Source organism: Thermobia domestica, chromosome 7 (assembly GCF_964235325.1).
Source record: "Thermobia domestica chromosome 7, izTheDome1.hap1.1, whole genome shotgun sequence".
Lineage (NCBI taxonomy): Eukaryota > Metazoa > Arthropoda > Insecta > Zygentoma > Lepismatidae > Thermobia > Thermobia domestica.
Genome location: NC_137460.1, coordinates 175,530,427 through 175,558,016, shown reverse-complemented (window position 1 = coordinate 175,558,016; position 27,590 = coordinate 175,530,427). Strand labels below are relative to the sequence as shown.

Genomic DNA, 27,590 nt, shown 5'->3' with positions numbered 1-27,590 from the left:
TTCATATATATGAACAGTTTTTTGAATTTCTAGAATCAAATTGTCATGTAGGTTGCACAATTCTTTGTATTGGGGATCTGAATCTACGACAAGTAACTAGTTCCAATTTCGATTTAATGACGTCGTCTGCTAAATGTAAAAGTCTCGATAATTGTATGTCCCTCTTTAATTTGATTTCAATTAATAATATTACTAATAGCAATGGCCGAATCTTAGATCTTGTTCCCACAAATCTCTCAAAAGTAACAGTTCAAAGAGAATGCGATCCACTGGTAATAGAAGATAGACATCATCTTCCCCTTCTTATTCAGTTTACAGCATTGTATTCAACCAAACTTAAAACAGCGCCTAACACAGTAGGTTATAATTTTAGGAAAGAAGATTTTGAAAAAATTTACCGAAACCTATTAGCTACGGATTCGGGGATTTTGCAGAATATTAAGGATGTCAATCAAGCTGTGGATCTATTTTATGAAGCATTGTATCAAATATTCGATTATTGGATTCTCCGTAAAAGAGAACTAATAAAATCTACCCTACATGGTTTACCCCGAATATTATTAATAAAATTAAACGTAAAACGTATCATCGTAAAAAAAAAAAAAAAAAAAAAAAAAGTCTTCTCAGTGTAAGCAACATTAAGTACCATGAAGAGCAATTCCGTCAACTGCGTAGGGAAATTAAAGCAGAAATAACTGTTGCTTACAAAGAGTTTTTAAGGAGCACAGAAGATAAATTATAAAATGATTCGAAATTATTATGGTCCTTCATTAAAAATATATGGCATCACTTGTCTTCTAATCGCATACAGTACAATAGTCACGACCTTACTGATGAGAGGGACATAGCTAAAGCATTCGGGCAACATTTTAGTTCAGTCTATGGCTTCTTAAGGCTGTGTCCAACACTCGGAATGCGATAAGATTTGCCTATATAATAACATGGCATATTTCTTTCCAAAATTTTGTGAAAACTATTTATTTTATAAAGTTCAAAATTCGGTCAAATGTTTTTAGTATTGATATTGCATGTTCACTTTTACTTTTTCTTGCTAAGGTAATATTAGAGCGCGCTAATTAAAAATTAATTTTCTTCCATTTAAAAGCTGTTTAACATATTGGCTGCATTTTGCAATAGTGTAGAACAGCAGATAGGAAGGTAACCAGTTAGATTTATTTCATTCTCTGCCCCCGCTAGGTCACGTGCGTGAACTTTGGGGGTTGTCCGCGGAGAAAAAGAAACCGATGGAATGCAGATTGACAGCAGATAACAAGAGCAATGTCTGTTTTCTCTCTCATCATAGATCGTAAAGATTTCCTTGATTCTACGTAAACATCTCAGTGAATACTTACCTGTACAGACATGTTGCAGCTAACAACATACGAAAGTTTCAGAAAATCTGTCTATGTTGTTTTCAAGTCAGGGAAGTCTGTTCATCTTATAAAATTAGTTTCGAACTGTATAGCGTAAAGGAAACTCACTTATTTGTTGCATCAACTGAGAAAAATTTACATATAGATCAAAGAGAAGTTTTAGGAAAAACGAACGATTACTAAATGCTGGTACTTACTGTCTATTAAGTATATTCGTATCAAAATTGTCTAATAAATCTAGAAATGAGTAAAAATAAAGAACGCTCCGAACGATTCTTTTACTATATATATATATATATATATATATATATATATATATATATATATATATATATATATATATATATAATTTTATTTATATATCTGCGTTTTGAGTGGCATCGAGAACCCAATTCTTTGCCTTTTGTTAAAAAATCAAACTTGAGACTACAGGGGCCTACGTCTCAAAACTACTAGTCCTGTAATACAAGTGTGATACTTCTCGAAATCAAATATTTTACACTTGTATATAATGTTATTATTAAAAAGCGGCAAATTAAAAGTGTCAGCAATAGTACTTAGAAATGAATTTTTACTATTATTCTAGTATTTCTACTTAGTGATATTTGATGGATTCTCAAAAAAAAAAAAAAAAAAAATTACAAGTCGAGTAGTTTTGAGAAATAGACCGCTGCTGTGTTAGAAACACACACACAACTGACGAGTAAATTTAAATGTATTAATTAATATTTATTTTAGAAAACGAAATGTCGGATGGAGCCGAAAGGCCATTTTATATCGAAACATTAATAACAAAGACAAGGAAATGTGGAAATCAGGCAGAGCATATGTGGGAAGTATATAATCCTGGTGATATTCACCTGGTGGGACAGAAGAAAATCATGGGTTAACATTAATAATAATAAAAAATGCTTCTTGATATCACTTATCGATTTTGCTCTATGGAGCTATGGATTTGGTTTTAGTTTCATTTCAGCTTAGCGTACCGTTCAGCAGCGAGGCTATATGAGACGTGGACCTACAGCGAGGGAATACGAACCACACGAGTTCCTGCCGGAAATCGAACCCGGGTCTCCCGCGCCAAAGACGCGTATGCTATCTACATAGGTCCGGGGGATATCTATGGAGCTATGGGGATCAATATTGAAACTAAAAGATTGAAATTGTTTTACCATTTCCGGTTTCAGTAGAGAGAGATAGGTGAAGATGGTATTTTTCTTGAGATGCTCAATCGATTTTCGAAAACTGTCGCTATCTACTACCAATTTATTTTTATGGCGATCAATGTTAAAACCGCAAACGATTTATTCCTATAGGGGTAGAGGTGGTAAATGTTCTTGACGTTGAATCGATTTCCCAAATCCTCTCGTCGCTAGTTATTTCCGTCTTTGATTTATGGCCATTAATGTTGAAACTGGTTGTGGTCGATTTTTACCACTTACGGTTTAAATAGAAGGTTGTTGGAGGAGACGGACATGGAATCTATTCTTGGGGTGCTGAATGGAGTCCACAGAAAACTGCTTCTCGATATATCTTATCGTCTTTGCTCTATGAAAATCAATATTGAAACTGGAAGTAGTAGTAAATTTCTACCAGTTCCGGTTTTGATAGAAAGATAGGGGTAGAAATGGTACATTTTCGAGAGACGTTGAATCAATTCCCTAATCCCGCTTGTCGCTAGCTATTATATTTTTTTGGATTTATGACCCGTGAGTAGTCGATCTCTATAACTTCCGATTTATATAGCAGATTGACGGAGGAGATGGAACCTATTCTTAGGACGCTAAATCTATTCCGGAAAATCCTTTTCGATATCTCTTTCCGCTTTTCGTCTGATACCTGTCAACATGCAGAGCCGTTCTATTAGACTTCCGATATCCGATACTTATGCATAACATAGTTTGGAAGTATAATAAATCCAGATAGAAGATATATTATTCATCAAATTTATTTTCGTGCAGATTAAGAATCTGAGAATTTCAAAAATTCTTTTACATCAGTAATTATGCCAAGAAGAATAACGGGGACCACGGTGGTTCAGTGGTAGAGTGCTCACCTCTGGTGTGTGTTGTCCCAGGCTCTATTTCAGCTCGCGCCAAGTGAGTTTTGTGGTGGATAAACTCCATGTGCGTGGGTTTTCTTGGGGTTCTCACGTTTCTCTCACTTTCTTCATTACAGCATTTCGTTCATTCTCATCATCACAGTCTCCTTTAGCATATCCGGTATATCAATGGGACGTAAAACTGAAAGATTTCATTTCTAAATAATAACCTAATGCATTCTACAGGGTTTTATTCTTGGCTAATACCCAATAATAGCGTACAGATTGATGATATGCTTGGAGATTGATATGCCATAAAATCGATTATTCAAGCAAAAAACGCACCAACATTTGCCAGCTAGTCACTACAAGTAAGAATGATATCTGCTTCGTTCAGATAATGTTCCTCATGAGACGTGACGAGACGAAAAGTTAGGTTTTCTCGTCTCGTCTTCTAAATTTAATAGGTCCCGTCTCGTCTCGATCCTTGAAGACTTCTTTCGCTCTTGTCTCGAAATTTTATTGCTCCGTTTTGTTAATGTATGTTTAAAAAATTATCTTTTTTTTCTTAATTTCAACTAGGAGTTTTCACAACCGTTCCGCGTCACGATTGTTACACGAATAGTGTGATATATGAACACTTAAACCACACTTATTATTGGAGTAAATTTTGCAATGACTTGGATATTTTAAACGTAAATAAATTCTCTTCATTGCTTTCCTACCATCAATTGTGTTGTACGCATGATGCGAAAACGTAATAATGGGATTATTCCTGGGGGTATTGGCCCCATAGCCACTAAATATGCTACTGATCAAAACATATTTTTCATAATTTTTAGTCCATAAATGCAAGTTACCCTTCACAATTTTACTAAATACGTATGTTCATTGCATTGTTCATATAGAACAATATCATGGTGATGGAACAAACTTTTTATTGCTGTATCTCAGTTACATGGGTTACACGTTATCCGCCTATATAAATAAGTTCTTCGTTTCTGAGTTAACAGGTTTTATCCGTAATTCCCCCCCCCCCCAAAGTGTCCACCTCATTCTTGTTCTGTCTCTCTATTTAATTAAATTATATGGTGAGCGTGAAACGTGAAGATCTACTTCCGACGCAAGTGTTTATAAGCCGGGCACTAACTACTTACCTATCTTTCTTTTCCTCTTTTAAAAATTAATAAAATCGCTTATGTTCTGTCTTGTAATCTATTATATAAAAGAGAACGCACAAATCCTTTGTTAGCTCATCACGCTAATACGGCTGAACCAATTTCTTTCATTTTTGGGGGGTTATTAGGATTTGGACCCTAGATGGTTTTTATCATATCACTTTAATTTTTAATTACCAGTGTCTTGAGATAATTGACCATTCAAGTGTCCATAACGTACAAATCCTTTGTTAGTTCATCATAGGTATAAAAATAAACGTATTTATATGCAACCCGCATGACCGTGTCACTCGGCGGGTTAACATAAATGACAGGCGCTATAATGTTAACATTTACTGCAATTTGAAAGCGAAAAAGTAAAAATTATCTAAGTAACAAAGTTTATTGCGTTCCGGGGTGACCGCAGCGAAGCGGGGTGAACGCTGCTAGTATACTATATATAAATATAATTGAAAATCACTGTGTGACTAAATCTCCTGAACCGCCCGACAGATCTCGATCAAATTTCTAACATGAATGAGGTTCGAGGCTGGGCTGGTTTTAGGCTATTCACTTGGATGGTAGAACTAAGGGGAGGGGGTGGAGGAGGTAGTATAAAAATAAATAAAACCTTATAACTCCTGAACCACTTGACCAATCTTGAACAAGTTTTGAAGAGAAGACAATTCAAAAGAAGACTTGTTACAAAATACAAGTAAAAAGATGTGTAGGTAGATAAGATTTTCTCATTTCTGACAGCAGCCAGTCTTACCTCCCGCAAGCTTTTGTTCTTGCGACCATATGGTCAGGTTGTCAACTAACATAACTTCGAAGATATGCATTCTCCTCATTTTTAGATAAAAGATCTTATCTCACATCGTAACTTGTTTCCCTCCCCTACCAACTAGGGATGGTACCGAGACCGAGACTAGTCTCGGTCTCGTCTCGGTATCGTCTCGAATTATCGAGACGAGACCGAAACCGTGACGGCCTTTTATATACCGAGACGAGACCGAGACCGGGACGGAGCTCTATAAATCGAGACGAGGTCTCGTCTCGAATATTGATATAGATAGCTATTAAGATTCCCTTTACTCAAAATTTATTTCGTTGGTGTGTTAGATAATATGGGAACGGTTGACTAATGTTCAGTGGCGTCTTTAGGGGGTGGCTATTGGACTGAAGCCCCTCCCGAAATAAATTTATGATCATTTTTTCGCATTGCACGTACAACACAAATGTTTCTTACTCGTTCTCAAGCCTCTCCCGAAACAAAATCTACTGGTGATGTATATAGCCTTCTCTGTTTCTCTTTCCCTCTCTCAACACACACACACACACACACACACACACACACATATATATATATATATATATATATATATATATATATATATATATATATATATACGAGCTGATCCAGGATATGATCGAGGGAGGAGTTAAACCATAGTTTGACATTTTATCCAGTGTAAAGCAAGAAGTAGGATTGAAGCCCATTTTATACAGTGTATAGCTGAGCGTCAATGGGAGCTATAACCCCTTCAACCCTCCCCTTGGATTCTCGCCTGTATATCTTATCTAATATAAGTAAAATGAAGAGTTGGTTTGTCTGTGTGTCTGTGTGCCTGTCTTTCTGACAGCCTGTGTGCGGCCTGGGGACCAGACGAGAGTCCAAGAGTTACCATATTTGGGTGACGGGTATCATGGCCCAGGAATCAGACCAAGAAGAAGCGTTTTTTTTTTTTTTTTTAATTTTGAACCAGGGGGGTCTTAGGGGAGTGTTTGTCGGGACATGTAAAAGTAATAGAAAATGACCGATGTTAGTGTCAAATACATAGTTTTCGTGGTCGCTGAGATCAATGGTGACACTTCCATTAGCGATGACTTTGAAATTCAGCTACCAGTGCATGCGGACCGGGGTTCACCTGCAAGGGAGGGGAGTACCGAGACATGTGAAAGTAATCCAAAATGACCGATATTAGTGTCAAATGTATAGTTTTTCCGGTCGCTGAGATCAATGGTGTTACTTCCATTAGCGATGACTTTCAAATTCAGCTACCAGTGCATGCGGGCCGGGGTTCACCTGCTGCGGAGGGGGTACCGAGACATGTAAAAATAATACAAAATGACCGATATTAGTGTCAAATACATAGTTTTCGCGGTTGCTGAGATAGTGATACTCCCACAGACCTTGGCTTCCAAATACTGGTCCCATGCGAAAAATGGGTATTTCATCTAGTTATATATATATATATATATATATATATATATATATATATATATATATATATATATATATATATATATATACATTTGGACGAATAGAAATTGTTATAGAAATGTCCTTACTGGGTCAAGATATAACAAACTGCCACGAAACATCACCGTTTGTCTGTGTATTTTAGTAAACACTTAATTTGTTACATATACATGATACCTCAACTCAGTGAGAGTGAAAAGTGTGGCGTAACGTGTGTTACAGCAATTGGACATGCACTTTCAGATGCATGCAAAGTTAAGCCAAACTCTGTGAATGTCCAGATCAGAATTTGTTTCCAATTATGCGTGCACTTTTCTGAAAGTATAATGTTGTAAATATTAGAATCAGAAATTCCATAAGTGTAATGGCTTTCATTTTAAAAAATGTTCAATACCGTAACGGGTGTTACACAAATTGTAACGGGTGTTACACAGTGCGAATGAACTTAAAACAACTTCTCTTTTAATGAACATATTATGTAAAGAACAAACTATTACAATGTTAATAGGTAAAAAAATACACATGTAGTACAGTGTAGGAAATAAAAACACAAAATAATAAACATATAAATCAGAAGAATGTAGGAAGTTTCAGTATTAAATATGTATGTCTGTTGATACACTGATCATCAACAAAAGTCTATTTTTCTTATGCTTCAGTGACATTAACTCTGGAACTAAACTGCTACGTAACTTTGTTATTCTTTAATTTTCATAATCGGATTTGGCAGTTTACCAATCGCCTCATGAAAATGAATTATATTGTGCTGTGCTGGGATAATCAGCGCCCGGGGCGAGAGTATACGACGGGACGGCGCCCCCGTACATATTAATCAGGTCGACAGACTAGCCACGAAGCGACACTATGGTTGGGGCAAACCATAAGAAACTTCTCCAAAATAAACCCTGCTTTTCCTTGATTTTGAGGATTTTCTATTACTTTTTTCCTTCCATTTTATATATGTGCACATGCATTTTCCTAACATGAGTAACATTATAGGACCAATTCTAAAACAGGAAGAGGATTTAAGTGCATACTAATTTGTACTGATATGTGAAGTATTTTTTCTCTCTTTTTTCTTTCCTTTTCGTTCCCTACCGATTTTCTGCCCCCTTACTTCGACGCCCGGGGTCATCGCCCCGCTATACCTCCCTTACGGCACGTCACTAGTATACTTTCTAAACTTCGGCGTAGTTCGAATTCCTTTTCGCCACAAGATTTCAAGAACATAACTCTAATATCACAAGTTTCGTCCGAAAATCCTTGACAGATTCCAACTTGACGATAATCTTTGTTACTTATTTCATCTTTCATTGCCAGCAAGACAACATTCCAACACAAACACCGTTCCGCAAAGGGCTGATCACAACTTCATTCGGAGTCTGCGTACACATCATTGTAGTGTAGGGTTTTTCTGGTTTCTTAATGAAAATCTGTCGCGCTGCAGCCTCTAATGATTTGCTAAACGAAGACTTCCAAAGCAGCGTATTGGGCTTCCGATAAAGTAGTAGACTTCTGGTATGTAATGAGTACTCAATTAAAATACGGCACTTTTATGCTATTAGTCACTACCCTGAGTATGCGACTTAACGGGGGAATGAGAGGGAGTCCCCCTATCGTACGATATATCCTAGATATTATATTCTTTGGAGTGCATTTCATCACCTCCGGTATAATGTCCCTTACTTTCGCCCACTGCTCATCCTTACCATAATTTATGTCTTCAGAAGAGGACCCTCTATAACTTTACTAACTTCAAATTCCCTATTTAGAGCCTTAGAGCTAGCCTAAGTGCACAAAATATCACTTTTAAACCAAGTTAACAATTCACGTGTAACACCCGTTACATTGGCAATGTAACAACCGTTACGCAGTTTTTGCCTATTAAATTATAAATATAATGATTTTCATTTTCCTGTTGTATTGCCTATGTGCTCATTTTTACTTTTGCAAAAGATAGGCTACTTCTGACTTTTAGTACAAGTTGTATAGAAAAAAATATATATTTTTTGTAACAGGCGTTACATAACTACATTGGTACCAAAAGTAGTCAAATAGTAGACTACGTAATATACTAACAGCCTTAAAACTCCTGAGCTTCAGTTCCTAAGGTGTACGTGCTTGTCTATACCGCAGTACAACTGAATCAAATGCTTATCATGTGTTGTTTAGGGGTGTCCAATATTGTTGGTAAATTCTCTCTTCGACTGGCTTCGTACAGCATGGAATTTCAATCGCTCAAAAAGACAAAAACTAAAACTTTTAAACAAAAAATCGATCTGTATAGTAAATTTCGAACCTTTCTGGTCATTTTTATACAAATAACGAGCAAAATAAATTTAAAACAATTTTCTGTCCCTAGGCTCATATTTACGTGGAATGGCCGATATATATATTAAAAATGCTGAATTTTTTAACATGCTGTGTGAAATATGGAGGGGGAAATTCTTCTAGATACTCTGCAATACCATTAGATAAACAAGCAGTGTTGCCAACGCAACATAAAGTTGTAATTTCTCAAATTGCACTACGTATGATATTACATACTTCTGTTCAGTTAATTGAGTTTAACGTCTCTTTCAGCAGCAAGGCTATATGAGACTGAACCTTCTGATTAACGTGGGATCCAAGCCACATGAGCTCCCGCCGGGAATCGAACCCGGGCTTCTCAAGCCAAAAGGCTAATCGCTTAGCCACGAAAGAGCTCTACATATTTTTAATTTAGATATTAAATAAAACCACAATATCACATACATTATTCAGTGTAACAAAGGACAGTACATATCACTAACATCAACATTTTGGAGATCTCTAATAATTCAAATGGCAGGAACTCTATAACATTAGTATTCAGTACTTTTAATTACAAGTCGCAGTTACATTATTTTAAGCAGTGTTGCGAACTTAAATAAATTGCTAAATATTATTATAAATATAGTGCAAATAACGTAGCTAAACTGCAAAATATTTTAAAATTACTCGTAATTTGTTTTGTGGTGCAAGAATGTTTTCAAAACACGATGTTTTTCATAGTCTTTGGGCTACTTATAATGTTAATATCGAAGTTTTCGTTCCAGCAATACATGTAAAAGCAAATTGCAACTGAAATTAAATGTAACTGATAACTTTTCAGTAACACCAGTTGTTCTCCCTAAGCCTTAGGCCTGGTGTATTTTTAGATTAAAACAGTGCTATATTAAAATTTTATTTACACAATAACTACATTTCATTTGTTATAGTTTGACCACCGACCACCTCAAACTCGATCCATACCATATAGCTATATGCAATTATTCAAGGACTTACAGTTAGTAATATACATTTGTTGATTTTTGGTTTGGTTTGTTTTAGTTTAACGTCTCAAGGTTATGCTAGGACGGCTAAAGGAGACGTGGAATTACTGATCATAGTGGAATCCGAAAAACTTCGGTCGTTGAACATTACCGCCAACGGGAATCGAACTCGGGACCATGCAAACCAAAATAAAGCGTGCTAGCCACTAGAGCACATGGGGGTCCTTACATTGTGTTGATTTAAATTATTGAGTCAGTGTTGCCAGATCCGAAGATCAAAAAGTAGCGTGTCTGTGCTCCAAAAGTAGAGGATATGAATTATTTGTATGCCAAATATATAGAAATGAATTATTTGGCAACTAATGACTGGTGCTAATAAAATATTTTTTTTAAATAAACTGGAAAATGTGATGGACATATTGCAAGACGATATGTCGATCGATAGACGAAAACAATTCTAGACTGGATACTACGTGAGAAAAACAGCCTAGGAAAAGTCCGCATACAAAAAATTGTGACAAAATCAGGAACCACTGGAGAGTAACCTGGAAAGGAATTACCCAAGATTGATAGTTGTAGAGAAAATTTGGGAAGACTTCATCCAGCAGTGGATTGATGATGGTGATGATTTTATATCGAGACCTTAGAGGTAAGCTAAACCAAGTACGGTAATAATTTGGTAATTTTACAGGAGAAGCGAAAAACCGGTTCCTTAACTAACATCTATAGTACTGTTTTTCAAACTATACTAAGTAGTTACAAAATAGTAGTAGGATGCTTTTAGACTTACATTATTACAACATTAGAAAGAACATAGTCTATTAAAAAAGTATTCTAACTCAATTTGACCAAGAAGTGACTTTAGCATAGTCTACCACTCATGTACAGATATATAGGCCTATATATATATATATATATATATATATATATATATATATATATATATATATATATACTGTATAACTTTTACTAGGTAAGGTAGGGTAAAATTGGTTCCAAAATTTAAAAAGTCGTACAGCGAAAACAATTTTTTGACTATTTAATACTTCATGTTGCTGCAAAACTACGAAAATTAATACAAAAGAAAAGTAGAAAGTTAAGAATCTCTTGTTTTGGCGGGAGAGAGAAAACAGATACGGATAGCTCGAATTACCTATATACTTATATAATACCGCTAAGAGCTCAGGAATAAGCTTAATCTGTGTTACGGCAGTGGATATATGCGTAAGTAATACATTACAATTTTGGAACTTGTATAAGAAACAGAATGTATTTAAATTTAGACGCGAACTATGCGAAACATCTGACTTTGAATCTAACTTGTTTCGGGATGCAACCCGAGACCACACATAGCAAAGATGAGTGTCATAGCTCCCACCACAAAGTTCAGGAAGTTTGTGTTATAAGGTGTCAAATAAGCACGTAGGTGTAAGCATTTGATCAATTTTAAACAAAATATATTGTAGTAATAATTTACACTATTTGTTAAGATAATGAACGTTATATTCAGTTATTAAAATGACAGTCAAAGCAGAATGTATTGGATAATAAATGAGAAATTGTAAAATTTCAATTTCGGTAAGATTAAATACATTCGTCCTGCTTTGTGTTGCGTTATCCGTTAGGAGATATTGAACAATTCTGATTCAAAGGAAGGAAATAAACTACTGTATAGTACTGAAGTTAATTTAATAGAGTTTAATTGATTAGGCAGTACTGAGGCCATATGAGAAAGGCTTTTGCTGAAAGTAAAATATGAGTTACTATAAGGGTTTTATCCCATGCATGATATACTCACTGATAATCGAACCTGGAACACACGCATGGAAGGCATTAGCGTTAGCAAATTAGCTCTGAAGAAGTGCACCATACTATAATTCTAAGTCAAGAATAAGGCCAAAAATAAGAAGCAGAAACGACAGACTTTACGATAATAATACTTTTACAATTTTAATTTCACCTATATATTTCGAGACTTTCGAGACGAGACCGAGACGAGACCGAGATTTAGCCCTCCAGACCGAAACCGAGATCGAGACAAGCATTTATTGACCGAGACGAGACCGAGACCTAGACGGCGATTTTTGACTCGAGACGAGACCGGGACCGACACAGCTATTTATCAACCGAGACGAGACCGAGACTGTACAAAGTCTCGTCTCGTCTCGTCTCGATACCAGCCCTACTACCAACTTTTTGAAGATCGGTGAGGAACAATGGATCAGGTATCTGCACCTCCACGAACAGGAAAAAGAAAGCCTGCTTACAACGCTGCCATATTTACTTGTAAAATATAATAATTATAAACTATAAGAGCTAGTTTAAAAATAAAAAAGTGAACATGTAGTATTGGGGTAGGTTAACATCTGGAGAAAGTTTGAACTGCATAAGATAAATAGTTTTCATAATATTTTGGAAAGAAGTTTACCATGTTATTATATAGGGATTGATGATCCCAGCTCCAAACGTTAGACACGGCCGTTATTATTTTTTACAAAACCTTGTAACTCTTATCGTGTTGTTTTGATAACAATGGCCAGACGCAAAAAGTGTCTTCTACTCGTCTTGTTAAGACAGAGAGAAATAAATAAATTTAAAAAAAAAACAGTAAGAGAAACATATGGGTTCTTTTTTTTTTTTTTTTTTTTTTTTTTTTTTGAGAAGTGGTACCTTGAAAGAGATTTTTCTCTACTGTTTCTACAATTGATAGACTTGAGCAAAATAGCGGCATGGTTCTGGATATTTCAAATACCACCCCGATATTTACCTGTTGTGACTGGGAAAACCAGGATAAAGTCCTTTCGGGATAGTCGGTGGTTGAGATCTATCCCAGAATCCCAAGTCAACACTCAACCTCTGAACCCAAGGCTGGTCTGTTGGTATTATATTATTATTGTTATTATTATTATTATCAGTGGCGTAATTAGGGGGGACTTCCGGGCTTAAGTCCCCCCCCCCGAAATCTTACTTACTATAATAAAGTATATGAAATATCTTGCAGAATTTTCACATTTTCAGGTAAAGCCCTCCCCCCCTAAAGTTTGCAAAGCCCCTCCCGAAACAAAATCGTAAATACGCCACTTATTATTATAATAATATTTCAGGTTTATTCGTTTGTTTTAAGCGTTCCGACTATTGACTCAAGTCTCTTTAAACCACTGCTCTAGTCCCTGAATTCAAAGGACTATTGAAGAAATTACAACCATAGAAGTGTTAAGATAGTTATAAAATATATAAAACACGGTACATTTATCAAATGTCACATAATGAATTCTATCTTGCTTTGCTAAGGTACATTACTGTATTATTATTAAAATCCGAGTTACGAATTTTTATGTAACTATATATATATATACAGTGGCGGATCCAGGATAAGATCAAGGGAGTGGCTAAACCATAGTTTGCCGCTTTATCCAGTGTAAAACAGGATGGAAGTCAATTTTATCCAGTGTATACCTGAGCGTCAAGGGGGGGGGCTATAGCCCCTATAGCCCCCTCCTTGGATCCGCGCATGTACATAAATATATAGAAAAAGACTGTAAAATATGTAATATTGTTGAAATATTTGATAGTACATATTTCAATTTTGGGGTACCAGAAATTTATGAAATTAGAAGCTCGTTTGCCCAGCGCTGCCAGCACATTTATCCCAATATTCTATTACATAGAAAAAAATAATTTGTATTGATTTGAACTCTTTAAAATCAACGATCTTTGGATTCGAAACTTCGGTAGTATCGGTCGTTTTCGATTATTTTTACATGTCATCTTTTCCCACATATTGTATGTAACAAGTTTGGTTAAAAGCACTCGAGGTGTCCTAGGATAGAACATAAAAACATACATAAATTCACAAACACACACATATATATATATACGTAAAACACAAACACATACAAATTATCGTAACCACTCTCTACTCTTTCCTGTAGGGATGGTACCGAGACCGAGACTAGTCTCGGTCTCGTCTCGGTCTCGTCTCGAATTATCGAGACGAGACCGAGACCGAGACGGTCTTTTATATATCGAGACGAGACCGAGACCGAGACGGATTTTATATAACCGAGACGAGACCGAGACCGAGACAGGCCTCTATAAATCGAGACGAGACCGAGACGAGACTTAGGTCAGTCTCGAAAGTCTCGGTCTCGTCTCGAATATTGATAAAAATTAAAATTGTCTTCACTCAAAATTTCTTTCGTCGCAGTGTTAGATAATATGGGAACGGTTGACTGATGTACAGTCCTGTATTTAGGGGGTGCCTATCAGGCTCAAGCCCCTCCCGAAATAAATTTGTGACTATTTTTCGCACTGCACGTACAGCACAAATGTTTCTTACCCGTTTCTCAAACCTCTCCCGAAACAAAATCCACTGCTGATGTAGCCTTCTCTGTCCGTCTGTCTGTCTGTCTCTCTATCTATCTATCTATATATATATATATATCTATATCTATCTATCTATCTATCTATCTATATATATATATATATATATATATATATATATATATATATATATATATATATATATATATATATATATCAACAACTTTTGGGAGGTGATTCCTGACACCAAGATAAGACAAAAAGTATAGACCAACCTGGGTGCACAAATGCTTACTTTTGGAATTATAGGCTGCCGGAAACATGAAAAAATGAACTTTAATGGTCCCTAGCTCCAATACTATAGGATCTACGGTAGTCGGATCAAGAATTTACTTAGGAACTATTATGTGACCTATCCAAAAATACATGTTTCAGAATCCTGCGGTACTCACGCAACAATTTTCAAAAAAAGGAGTTTGGCTAAGGGCATATAATTTTAAGTACTCACCAACTACCTCTGTAAAAGCAGTTGCAGAAGTACCGCAAGATACTGATACATGAATATTTGGATAGGGCACATACTAGTTCTTAGTTGAAGTCTTGACCCGACTACGGTAGATCCCATAGTATTGGAGCTATGTTTTTCAAGGGGGCCAGTGAAGGGACCACGAAAATTTTGAGGGGGGCATCTTCAATGAATGGAAAAACTTGATTCATATACTCACAAAACTTGTAAGGTTCAATCACAAGCTAAAATGTACTGAATAATTTAAAAATCATTGAATATGCATATCTTATTCTATCCATTAGGCCTATCCTATCCAAAAGCACTATTAAAAAAAAAAGCAGAAATACGATAACTACTTATTTTTTAGTAGTCATTAGCGAACTAGGAAACAAGTCTGTTTATCATATTTATACAGTGGAACATTACTTCTGAAAGTTGAATGGAAACTGTAAACAACAAGCTGTTCGCAGAACATCCCGCGACATCCTTTGTGAGTAAACCTAGTGCTCGTGATTGCTGCCGAACATAAGCAAGGGTTAGGTGACTACTCCACTTAGACGTGACGGCGGAGGTTGACTGCTATAATAGAATTGGACATAAGGCGAAGCTCAAGGTTATAGGCAGTAGTCATCTCAAATTTTACCAGTTCGAAACATTCCTTCTTGCACACATGAGACCAGTTTGCCTGATGGAATGATGGAAGTGAATAAATATCACAAGTTCCAGATTTGTTTTAATACCGCATAATAATATAAATAGTTATTTATATTATTATGTAGATAAACTGTAATAATAATAATAATAATAATAATAATAATAATAATAATAATAATAATAATTATTATTATTATTATTATTATTATTAGTAGTAGTAGTAGTAGTAGTAGTAGTAGTAGTAGTAGTAGTAGTAGTACCACCAAATTATTTAATGATTACTATGCATTTGTTCTATATCACCATAGTCAATGAGAATTAACAACTTACTGTACGAATTGTAATAGGTAATGTACGAACACTTCTTTCGTCCAACGCAAGTGTAATGGTTTACTAAAGTGTATGCTATTTGTAAGTAAGTGTCTCATATTTTAGTATAAATTTCAGCATTGAAGCGAATGAGAATGCCGACTGATTTTGCTTTTCTTTCTGGCTCTTTGTCGAAAACAAAAGAGATAACTACGTCAATAAGATACAGGGGTTAAAAGGTGGTTCAGGTGGTGAGATCAATGCATGCATCCCACAGATTTCGGTGAATTAGATCTTGCTGTACTACGAACATAAACTAGTAGAGCTATTTTACTCGCAGAGCAGTGGTTCAGTGGTAGAGCGTCCACCTTTGGTCCGATCACAGCTCGCGTCAAATGAACTTTGTGGTGGACAAACACCGCGTGCGTGGGTTTTCTTGGGGTTCTCCCGTTTCCTCTCACTTTCTTCATTCCACCATTTCATTCATCTTTCGTCGTCACCGTCACCATTAGCCTAGTTGGCATATCCGTGGGACGTAATTCTTGATTTCATTTCATTTCGGAACGCAGACTATTGCAACATACGGTATTCTGCAGTTGATAACTCTTATGTGGAGAGATGTTTTGGTAGTAGTTTCACTTGTGACTACGACTCACTTAGCGTTTGTAAACCTGTAGCTATATCACTGTGTGGGGGGCACTAGGGGGCCAAGATTTTGAGCAAGGGGGCCTGGCCTCCCTGACCTTCCCTTGGCTCCGCCACTGGAGCTGTGGAACATTAAAATTCATTTTTTTCATGTTTTTGGCAGCGTGTAACTCCGAAAGGAAGCATTTTGTCTTATCTTGGTGTCAGGAATCACCTCCCAATCGTCGGTGTTATATATATATATATATATATATATATATATATATATATATATATATATATATATATATATATATATATATATATATAATTGTAATTGTAATACTGGGTGCAACACCCTTATTTCATGTGGCTACGTACGTCAGTAAGTGAGAGCATCAATTACTCCTGTGAGAACAGTAAGCATCACTCTCACTTACTGACTATGTCGCCATAGAAATGAGGGTGTTTCACCCAGTATTAAGACTGACACCACTGTCTTGTCATAGTGTTCCCAACAAAAAGCATATTATCCTCGTTTTATCCCAAAATCTGGACTTGGGTTTTTTCTTCAGTGTATATGCAATTATTCAAAGACTTACAGTTAGTAATACGCATTGTGTTGATTTTTGGGTTAACTTGTTTTAGTTTAACGTCCCACGGTTATGCTAGGGCGGCTAAAGGAGACGTGGAGCTACTGATTATAGTGGAACCACTTTGATCGTTCAACTGTACCCACACCGGGAATCGAACTTGGAACCACGCGAATTGTAGTTAAGCGTGCTGCTTACGGCTCTGCTGTAGTCTGCTTACGTCTCTGCGTGACATCATTGAAATGAGAGCAAAACATAAATTAAATTAAATAAAAATAAATAAATATACTTCACATAAACTACTGCGAAGAGTAGTACGAAGAGTAAAACAAGATATTTGAAAAAGGAAACAAATTATTGCTTTGTCCTACTTAGATGAGTAACAATAACTCTATGGATTCCCAAAGCTGATTTCGTCGCCACCGAGGGTCGACATTTTCCCTAGCGTATAAAGAGATAGATCTGCAGTATTCATGACAATTTATTTAAATTATAGCACTAAATTCTTCAATTTCTTATATATTATCCTTTCCATATTTCTCAGAGTAGAAATTTTGTAAGCCTGACTGGGTTTTTCAACGCTCTTATAGGTGAGGACCCCGGGACACTGTCTCAGTTGCTCCTGCCTAGTTACGGCTATGCATAGTAATGCATTACGACCTTACGATCTCGTATAAGAAACAGAATGTACTTAAATTGAGACACGAACTATGCGAAATATTGGACTTTGAATCTAACTTGTTTGTTGATTTCAACCCAAGACCACACATAACAAAGGTGGGTGTCTTAGCTCCCACCACAAGGTTCAGGAAGTCCGTGTTATAAAGTGTAAATTAAATACGTATATATGAAACGCTAATAAAGCATTTGATCAATTAGAAACAAAATATATCGTAGTAATAATTTACCCTATTTGTTAAGATCATGCAAGTTATATTCTGTTTTTGAAATGACAGTCAAAGCAGAATGTATTGGACAATAAATGAGGTACGGTATTGTAAAATTTCAATTTCGGTCCGATTTAATACTTTCGAGCTGCTATGTGTTGTGTTACCGGTATCCGTTAGGAGGTATTGATCAATTCTGATTCAAAGGAAGAAAATAAACTACTGTATAGTACTGGAGTTAATTTAATAGAGTTTAATTGTATAGGCAGTAGTGAGGCTATTTGAGACAAAGTCTATTGCTAGAAAGTGAAATATGGGTTACTATTAGGGTTTTATTCCAGATATGATATACCAACAGACATGGGCGGCGGTTAGGGGGGCAAAGGGGGGCAGTTGCCCCCCACTTTTTTGAAATTACCCATTAATGTATATAGTTTCATTTGGAAATATAAAGTTTTGTATGTATTATTGGTTCATAGAATAAAAATGGTGCCATAAAATATGTGTCGTTCCATGAGTACGTATTGGTTGTCTTCCCGTGGAATTAAGAAAGCTACAGGAATTGCGTTTGAACTGCTACTAAAAATGGACCAAAAATTAACCTATTGGAGCGCCACAATTAGAGCGTACAGTAGAGCATCGATTATCCGAAGTAATTGGGGGACATGGGTGTTCGGAAACTGGTTTGTTCGGATAATCGAACTGTAATGTACTGTACTGCACTGTACTGGACTGTACTTCTACAGCCAGTGCCAAATGCCAAACCGACAGAAGTGTGCTGATTGTTGAAACACAGCGACTGGCGGCTTGGCCGGTCAGCAGCGCCTTATGAAAGCCCCATTAGAAGCAATGTTCCGCCAGCGGTGGCTCAGTGCGGCGACTACTGTGGGAAACTTGGTTTGGAAGTGAGGAGGATGATGGACGGTAGGGTGGGAGAGTAACAGGTGCGAGCGAGTACACAGTTCGGTTAAGCGGTCGTTCGGTTGACCGACGTTCGGATAATCGACGCTCTACTGTACTTTAATTTCTTCTTGCAAGTTCTCGATATGTTAGTCAGCTGCTCTGGAACTAATTGAGATAACATTTCGCAAGAAAAGAAGTCCTTCACAAGTTATTCTTTAATTGCACAAAAATCGACAGTTCCTAAAATGTATTTTGTTCTTTCTAATAATAAGGAATATTTTGATTTGATTTTTTTTAGTTTAACATCCTGTTCAGCAGCGGTTATGTGAGATGTGGACTTAATTATCAACGTGGAGTCCGAACCACGTGAGCTCCCCCGGGGAATCGAACCCGGGTCTCCCACGTCAAAGGCGTTTACGCTAACCGCTTAGCCACGAAGGAGCTCAGTAAGGCAGGGCCGCCCACAGGGGGGATGTATGGCGCAAGCTGCGCCATTAAGAAAAAATTTGGGGGGGATTTTACTCCACTTTCGAACTAGCAATTTTACTGTCGAAATAGCATTAAAACACGATTTTGAGAAGCTAATTTTCAAAAATTTTCCGGGGTGAACCCCCGTACCCTCTGCTTCGATACTCGATGAATGAAGTACCGCGCAAGTAGCCGTATGAAAGGAAAGGTTGCTTCGTTTTAAGAGAGAAGGGCCGCCCACAGGAGGGATGAATGGCGCAAGTTGTGCCATCGAGAAAAAAATTGGGGGGAATAAAAAAATTGGGGAAGAATTTTACTTTAATGTCGAAAAGTAATTTTGCTGTCGTCTGAATAACATTGGAACACGATGCGATTTTTTTTTTTTTAATCTCGAGAATGAAACCCCCTACCCCCTGCTTAGAAACTCTATGAATGAAGTACCGCGCAAGTTGCTATATGAAAGGATGGCACCAAGTTCTGGTGAACAACAGTTACAAACACTCAAGGAATCACTTTCAAATTTAGATTTGAAACTTGCCTATGTTGTCTGTTGAAAATTATAAAGTAGTTTGATATAATTGTGAGCTAGGGGTAACCATACAGACAACAGCCAAGTTTCAAATCTAAATTTGAAGTGAGCCAGTGAGTGTTTGTAACTGTTGTCCACCAGAACTTGGCGCCTATTTTTGTGATTTCAATTCTTTTTAAGGCCACTCATACTTGGCTCTTTTACAGAAATGTTTTTTGTTGGATATCACTTCTTTTTGTAGGCTAATTTCGAGGATAACATTTTCTTTTGGTATCAAACTCAATAACTTGTAACTTGCGTTTTACTTTTCATGTACAAGGGAATTATATCAATATTTTGTAAAGAAAAAAGTAATACTACTAATTGTAAAAAAAAAAAGAAGAATATCTGTGCCATACACAGTGTGTAGAAGTTTTTATACCCTTCAATATCCTTATAGAACATATTTAGTATTGTACACTACCAAGACTGCTAATAAAAGTAATGCCATTTTTATAATTACTACCGCCCCTACTACTACTACAAGCATTCTATAATACTACTACAGGAAATAAAAACAACAACAAAAATAACAATTACTAGTACTATAAAAACTACTGCTACACTGGGCAATTGTTTTTAGAGGACTTGAGTTTTGAGGAGGGAAGAGATTATTAATTTTTGGGAGGGGAGTGCGTCATCAGCTTTGGGGGGGATGGGCACCCCTGCAGTAAGGAATATTAATTTTGCAGTATAATATAGGAGTTTAGGGGTGTGCATATACAGTTTTGTATATACAATTCAATTTATTAAATTTAGCATAATTCTAGATTTTAGGATTATTTTGTATAACTGAAAAGTGGAGTCACTAAGTATTGCTGAGTTTTGATATATTCCAAGAAAGTGAAAACTGTACTTAATGGCAGCGAACATGTTTCGGGAAGGTGCAAAAGTATTTCTTTAAATGTCGTAGCATATGCTTGTAGTATTCACTGTCATTCTAAGAGTAATAACATATATAATAGCATGCGTGGAATTAAAAATAAGTTGTTCATTAATTTCCAGTTTCAATATAACTTTTGCAAAACAAGCCCCATTATTCATTACTATGATTATTTGATTAATATTATCCTTTCTGTTTATTTGTTTTGCAAATTTATTAAATATGCCTCTAATCTGATCACACAATTTTCCACACAGATATTCATGAGCAAGGAATAAAATCTCTTCTTACACCTTCGTTGTTTAAGAGTACAAAGGGCTAGTGTCTACTTGCGTTTCTCTTGTCAATTTACTTAATAAAATATGAAATACGATATACGGTATTTTAACTGAAAAAGATAGTATCCTATTAGTTATACAACCTTTCGTTAAACAAAGTGTTACAAGTAACCAGGAAAACTAACATTCATATCAAATATTTAGATCATGTCTTTTCCCCCCCACACACACACTTTTAACGTCCAACCTCCGCCACTGCCCACAGATGACTGAACCTGGAACACACGCATTGAAAGCATTAGAGCTAGCAAATTAGCTATGAAGAGGTACAGCATACCATAATAGTCAAGAATGAAAGCAAAAAATAAGCGGAAACGACAGACTGTACGATAATAATACTTTCACAATTTTAATTTCACACTATTTATTTCGAGACTTTCGAGACTTTCGAGACGAGACCGAGATTTGGTCCTCGAGACCGAGACCGAGATCGAGACAAGCATCTATTGACCGAGACGAGACCGAGACCGAGACGGCGATTTTTGACTCGAGACGAGACCGAGACCGAGACCGCTATTTATCAACCGAGACGAGACCGAGACTGTACAAAGTCTCGTCTCGTCTCGTCTCGATACCATCCCTACTTTCCTGGCAACACTTGCTCCCTCCTCCAACACCCAAGCGGCAAATAGCCGCCTATATGTAAAGAGATCCATTGCTTGCAATGTCCCGCTTGGCTGTACGCGGCAATCTGCCGCGCCGCTTTCTAGCAGGGAGAGGCGGCTGTTTTTCCTCGCCGCGAAAATTTGCGGCGACCGCCGCGCATATATAAAAAGCTCCATTGCTTGCAATGTCTTTCTACCCTGCGCGGCAATTCGCCGCCGCCGCACGCGCCAGTTCGCCGCCAAATGGGAAAGGGCTGTAATGATAGCCGTGCCTTTTTGTGAGAAATTACAACTTGTTTTTTATTCTGCCAATTGCAGAAGTATACTCAACAAGCCTACATTTTAAGACATTTTAAGAAAAAATATATTCATTCCCCTCTGCAAATTTTCAGCATTTTTTCCCTACGCCGAGGGAAGTTTCCCTCCATCTGGCAACTGTGAGACGAAGTGGGGAAAGATTCTTAGCTGTTTTCTCGTCGTTACTTGATATTAGTGCTGTCGAATTTTTGTGACATTTGCGGTTTTCTGTTTTTAAGAAAACTGGTTTCCTGAAAACCGAAAACTTCAAAAGCGGTTTTGAAAATCGAAACTGCGAATGCGGTTTTCGAAACCGAAACCGCAAAAGCGGTTTTGAAAACCGAAACCGCAAAAACGGTTTTCAAAAACCGAAACCGCAAAACGGTTTTCAAAACCGACACCGCAAAATCGGTTTTCAAAACCGAAACCGCAAAAACGGTTTTCAAAAACCGAAACCGCAAAAGCGGTTTTCAAAACCGACATTTCGGTGTTATGAAATTTCACTTTTTTCAAAAACCGGTTTTCGATTTTTACAAAAAACGATTTCGACAGCACTAGTTACAACTAGGGATGGCCATTTTCGGAAAAAGTTTTCCGGTTTCCGGAAATCACATTTTCCGGTTTCCGTTTTTCCGGAAAATTTTCCGTCTTCCGTTTTCCGGAAAATTTTCTGTTTTCGTTTTTCCGGAAAATTTTCCGTCTTCCGATTTTCTGGAAAATTTTCCGTTTCCGTTTTTCCGGAAAATTTTCCGTCTTTCCTTTCTAATTTTCCAGTTTCCGGAAGAATTATATTCCGTTTTCCGTTTTCTCTGAAAATGTGGCCATCCCTAGTCTGTAGGAAGTTTAACCTTTTAAAGAGTTCTGGTATATTTATATACCATGGCGTACTATCGTCTTTGACCGCTTATTTAGTTTCTATAACAGGTATTTGAGACGGGATTTTTTTTATTTTTCAAGTCAAGGATGGACCAAAGAACACCGCAGATGCATTTTGAAACCGGATAGTCAACTTGGCGGCGCCAAGTGGTACGAAGGACGTGAGTTTTTTCTTAAGGCAAATTTCCAAAACTTTTTCACGCCTTTAGTTTTCAAGATATCAGATTGAAACTTGCATAAGGATTGTGTATAAATCTACCTTTGGGTATTTGTCAATTTTTTTAGATCCCTACGTGAAACCGGGGACGGGCCCGAGGGGCGCAAGTGTTACGAAGGGGTGATTTTTTCAGAAAAATTCCGTTTTTTTTTTCGATTTTTCGGTTAAGGTTTATGATACCGACACGTGGTACCGTTGGTAAGTATGCTCTATCGTGAGAAAAACGAGGTATGAACCATGATCCTACGATAAATAGTAAGGAAGCAGTAGCTGTTTGAGTGAAAGTCTAAAATTTTGGACCTCCTTAAAGGGTTAAACTTCTTGCAATCTGACGTCTTTGTTACATTTGTATCTGATAATTCATTGTTAAGAGCTCTTCTTTGTTCTATCAATCTCTCAAGCATTTCATGTATGCTGTTCCACCGAGTTTTAACTTGCTGTATAAGGAAATGTACTTCCAATCCTAATAACCTTTACTGTTTTTCCAGTTCTGACGTTGCCAACGTACTATATTTAAAGTGGGAAACAATCCGACTAACAACACTTAACATTTTCTCGATTTTCTCTATTGCAAGTCCCTTAATTATAGAGAGTTTAGGGTCTGAGCAAAACAACATATGCTTGCATACGGAAGTTCTCGTACCGCACTTGTGATATCACTAGCATTGTCATAGACAATTGCATGTATTTTATCTAAAATGTTCCACTACTCTGCAACATGTGCTAAGTGCTGAGTTAAGTTTACCCTTGTGTGCCTCACTTCTATTTCAATTATTTGAAGGACTGAACTTATTGAACTTAGATGGAAGCATATAGTGGGTTGTGATTGTAATATAACTTTCCGTAGCCTGCGAAGCCCAGCTATCTATTGTCAAATCAATCGATTCCGCAGCCACACTTCTCCTTAGAAAACAAGGCCTCAATACGGCGAGTCACAGTTTGCCTGGATGGTGAGTGGTAACTTGGTTCTACTTCATTCATAAATTCAAGAAACCGAATTGTTTCAACGAAAGGCAAAGGAAGAAGATCCTTTGGTACCGTATTACTTATTTTACTATCAAGCACCTCTGCTCTTGCGGAAGAACAAGGTTTAGGGTCTCTGAGATCAGACAGAATTCTTTTCTGTTTCTTACGTACTATGTTCCCTTATTTGTAAAACATTTTTTCTGGGATCTTTCTGTTACTTTAGATGCATTTGAGCGTGCGCCAGGTGAAGCGATAATCTGAGATATAGATGTAGCAGCACCTAGATTATCATCTACGTTTATGAAATAATAATAATAATAATAATAATAATAATAATAATAATAATAATAATAATAATAATAATAATAATAATAATAATAATAATAATAATAATAATAATAATAACACTTTGTTTGCATTAGGAGTTCACAATTTAGTAACAAAACATGAATGTAGAATAATAAGTAGAGCAACCCACATTATGCTTTATTTTTTTCCAAATTATGCTTTATTATGCTTTATTATTAATTTCAATCATTGTTTTATATTAATCGCGTATAACGTATAATATTTACTATACATTAAATATTCTAAATATCTTGATCTACTTATTAATATTTTATGCAACCAGTTTCTTTCATATTTAATGAACTTTCTGTCTAATGCACTGTAAAGAGAGGCTTTACTCGAGTCAGTTTTTTTAATCACTTGTGTGCGCCTTAGAGGTGCATATATACAGAAAGGGAAAGTAAAAGATGCCACCAATAAGTACAGAAAGTGCTTAACTTCAAGAGGTACACATAATCAAGGTGACCAGAACTTTTACTTTAAAAAACGGGACGCATACGAATCGGCGACGGGGGTGGGGGTGACTTCCACATTGCATTTTGGGACTCAGCAGTGTTTTCAATTTACAAAATACACAAATAAGAATAATAACACAGTGTTTCTAACTTAAGTACTACCCAACAATACTTTTAACTACTTCAACACTCAGAATTCCCACTCAATTCCCACTTGAACCATAGAATACTCAATTCTCATTTGAATATTCAGAAGTTCTAAGCACGGCTGAACCTTCCCAATGTAGGGGCGAATCCAGGACCGACTTCTGGGGGGAGGGGCGGTGGGTTGTCATACTGCTACGTTTAAAGGTTCCAAACTTTGGAAGGGTTTTATTTATATATATAAAATAAAAAAAGTTTCCTCTTCTGGGGGGGACGATCTCCTCCGTTCTGGATCCGCCCCTCTCCCAATGAGTGTTGGTACGGAAGAGTGTAGAATTAGCATTGACCATTTATATTTTAAATAATAACTAGCAGCGTTCACCCCGCTTCGCTGCGGTCACCCCGGAACGCAATAAACTTTGTTACTTAGATAATTTTTACTTTTTCGCTTTCAAGTGATTTATAGCGCCTGTCAGTTATGTTAACCCGCCGAGTCACAGGGTCATGCGGGTTGCATATAAATACGTTTATTTTTATACCTATGATGAACTAATAACAAAGGATTTGTACGTATTGACACCTGATTGGTCAATTATCTCAAGACACTGGTAATTGAAAATTAAAGTGATATGATAAAAACCATCTAGGGTCCAAATCCTAACAACCCCCCAAAAATGAAAGAAATCGGTTCAGCCGTATTAGCGTGATGAGCGGACAAAGGATTTTTTTTACGTATTGACACCTGATTGGTCAATTATCTCAAGACACTGGTAATTGAAAATTAAAGTGATATGATAAAAACCATCTAGGGTCCAAATCCTAACAACCCCCCAAAAATGAAAGAAATCGGTTCAGCCGTATTAGCGTGATGAGCGGACAAAGGATTTTGTGCGTTCTCTTTTATATATATAGATTACGGGACACGTGGGTCATGCTTGCTTAAAAACGGGACATTTAGGCGTCCCGTTTGTGAATCAGAATATAAGGGACTGTCCCGGCTAAAACGGGACGTTTGGTCACCTTGCACATAACAGTATAGTGTGGAGTTCTTGTGTACTATTCATTGTTGGTGGAAGTTTTCTTCTTTTTGTCCTTTATTCTTTTCTCCACGTCAAAAGATTAGACCAAAAAGTTTACAGAAATAAAAATAAGCTTTTCATTGTTGCATTGTTATGTTCTCAATGATTTTGCATTCTAAATATTGTTTCTTAAAAATGTTAATACAGTATGTTAAACTTGAAGTTAAAGAGATTTTTTAAAGAATTATGCTTTATGTCTTTTAAATTATGCTTTATGCGTTATTTTCTAAAATTATGCTTTTAAAATTAGTTTCTTCTGGACCCTTAGACAGCCACAACCATGTTCAAGGTACCAAATTTCACAGAAGTAAATCCCCACGCTGAGCGGGTTTGCATATCCAGGCTCCTAACTATGAAAATATTTACGATCACTCCAATCCCAATCATTTCACAGATTCAACCTGTTGTATAAAAGTTATTAGGACATAAAATTGAATGTAATTTATACGAAAAACCCTTTTATGCATTGCAAGATCTGTAACGTCCAAATATTCACCACAAACTTATAGTTGTATCGACATAAACAAAACAAAAAAGTGTGGAGCAGGAAACCACTTTACAACACAAAAGTCAAAAGAGGTTAATGAAGACATACGAACTGGCCGAGCGGTTTGGGTGACTAGTCTGTCAATCAGAAGTTTATGTGTTCAAACCCTGTAGAAAATATTCGTTTTGTTTTTTTTTTCTTAAAAGTGTGTTCCTATTTTCATCAGAGGACTGAGAACATTTCTTTGAATAAATTTTTGGAAACTACTTTTCTCTCAAATTCGATTAGAAGCGAACATTATATGAATTGCTAATCTAAAATCCACAGCTGAGAACAAAATATTAAGTATGTTCAATATGTCATTATTATCATTTGATTTGTAATTAAAAACTAATTATAAGCATTGACGATTTCAGAAGATTCTCCCCGGTAATGGTCAAGATATGAATGAGAAAAAACTGATAAAACATTATTAGTCTACTTTGAGCATGATCGAAAATAACTTATGGCCACGAAGGGGAAATTTATGTCGACAGGGTCTCAAATTCTCCGACGGGTCATGACCTGAAATTATCATTGTTTGAAAGGTTTCCTTAACAAATAAAATATTATATTTATTTCTGCTTCTACGTTTTGAAATGGAAAAATCATAATTTTAAATAGAATTATAATACGATAAGCATAAAGATTTATACAACTAATGAAGTAAATATCCTTGTGTAAGTTATCGATTTCTATTCGGATTAAAACTCGAATATTCGTTTGCATCACACTTTAAAGTAAATCCTCTCTATATTTAGTTCCTACTGGAAAGCATGTTTAACTCCAATTACTTAATCAATATTTTTAATAATATATTTTTATTGTAATACTCTTACTATTCAATGTTGTATGCACTTAATTTCCCAAAGCAAAACCTCACAAATGTATA

At 36.3% G+C, this 27,590-nt stretch overlaps 1 protein-coding gene across 2 annotated transcripts in view; it reads left to right on the top strand.

Annotated features, from left to right (window-relative positions):
* The window catches only part of LOC145690578 (uncharacterized), a 622,228-nt gene that overhangs the window by 459,474 nt on the left and 135,164 nt on the right, over nucleotides 1-27,590 (top strand). The window lies entirely within an intron of this gene.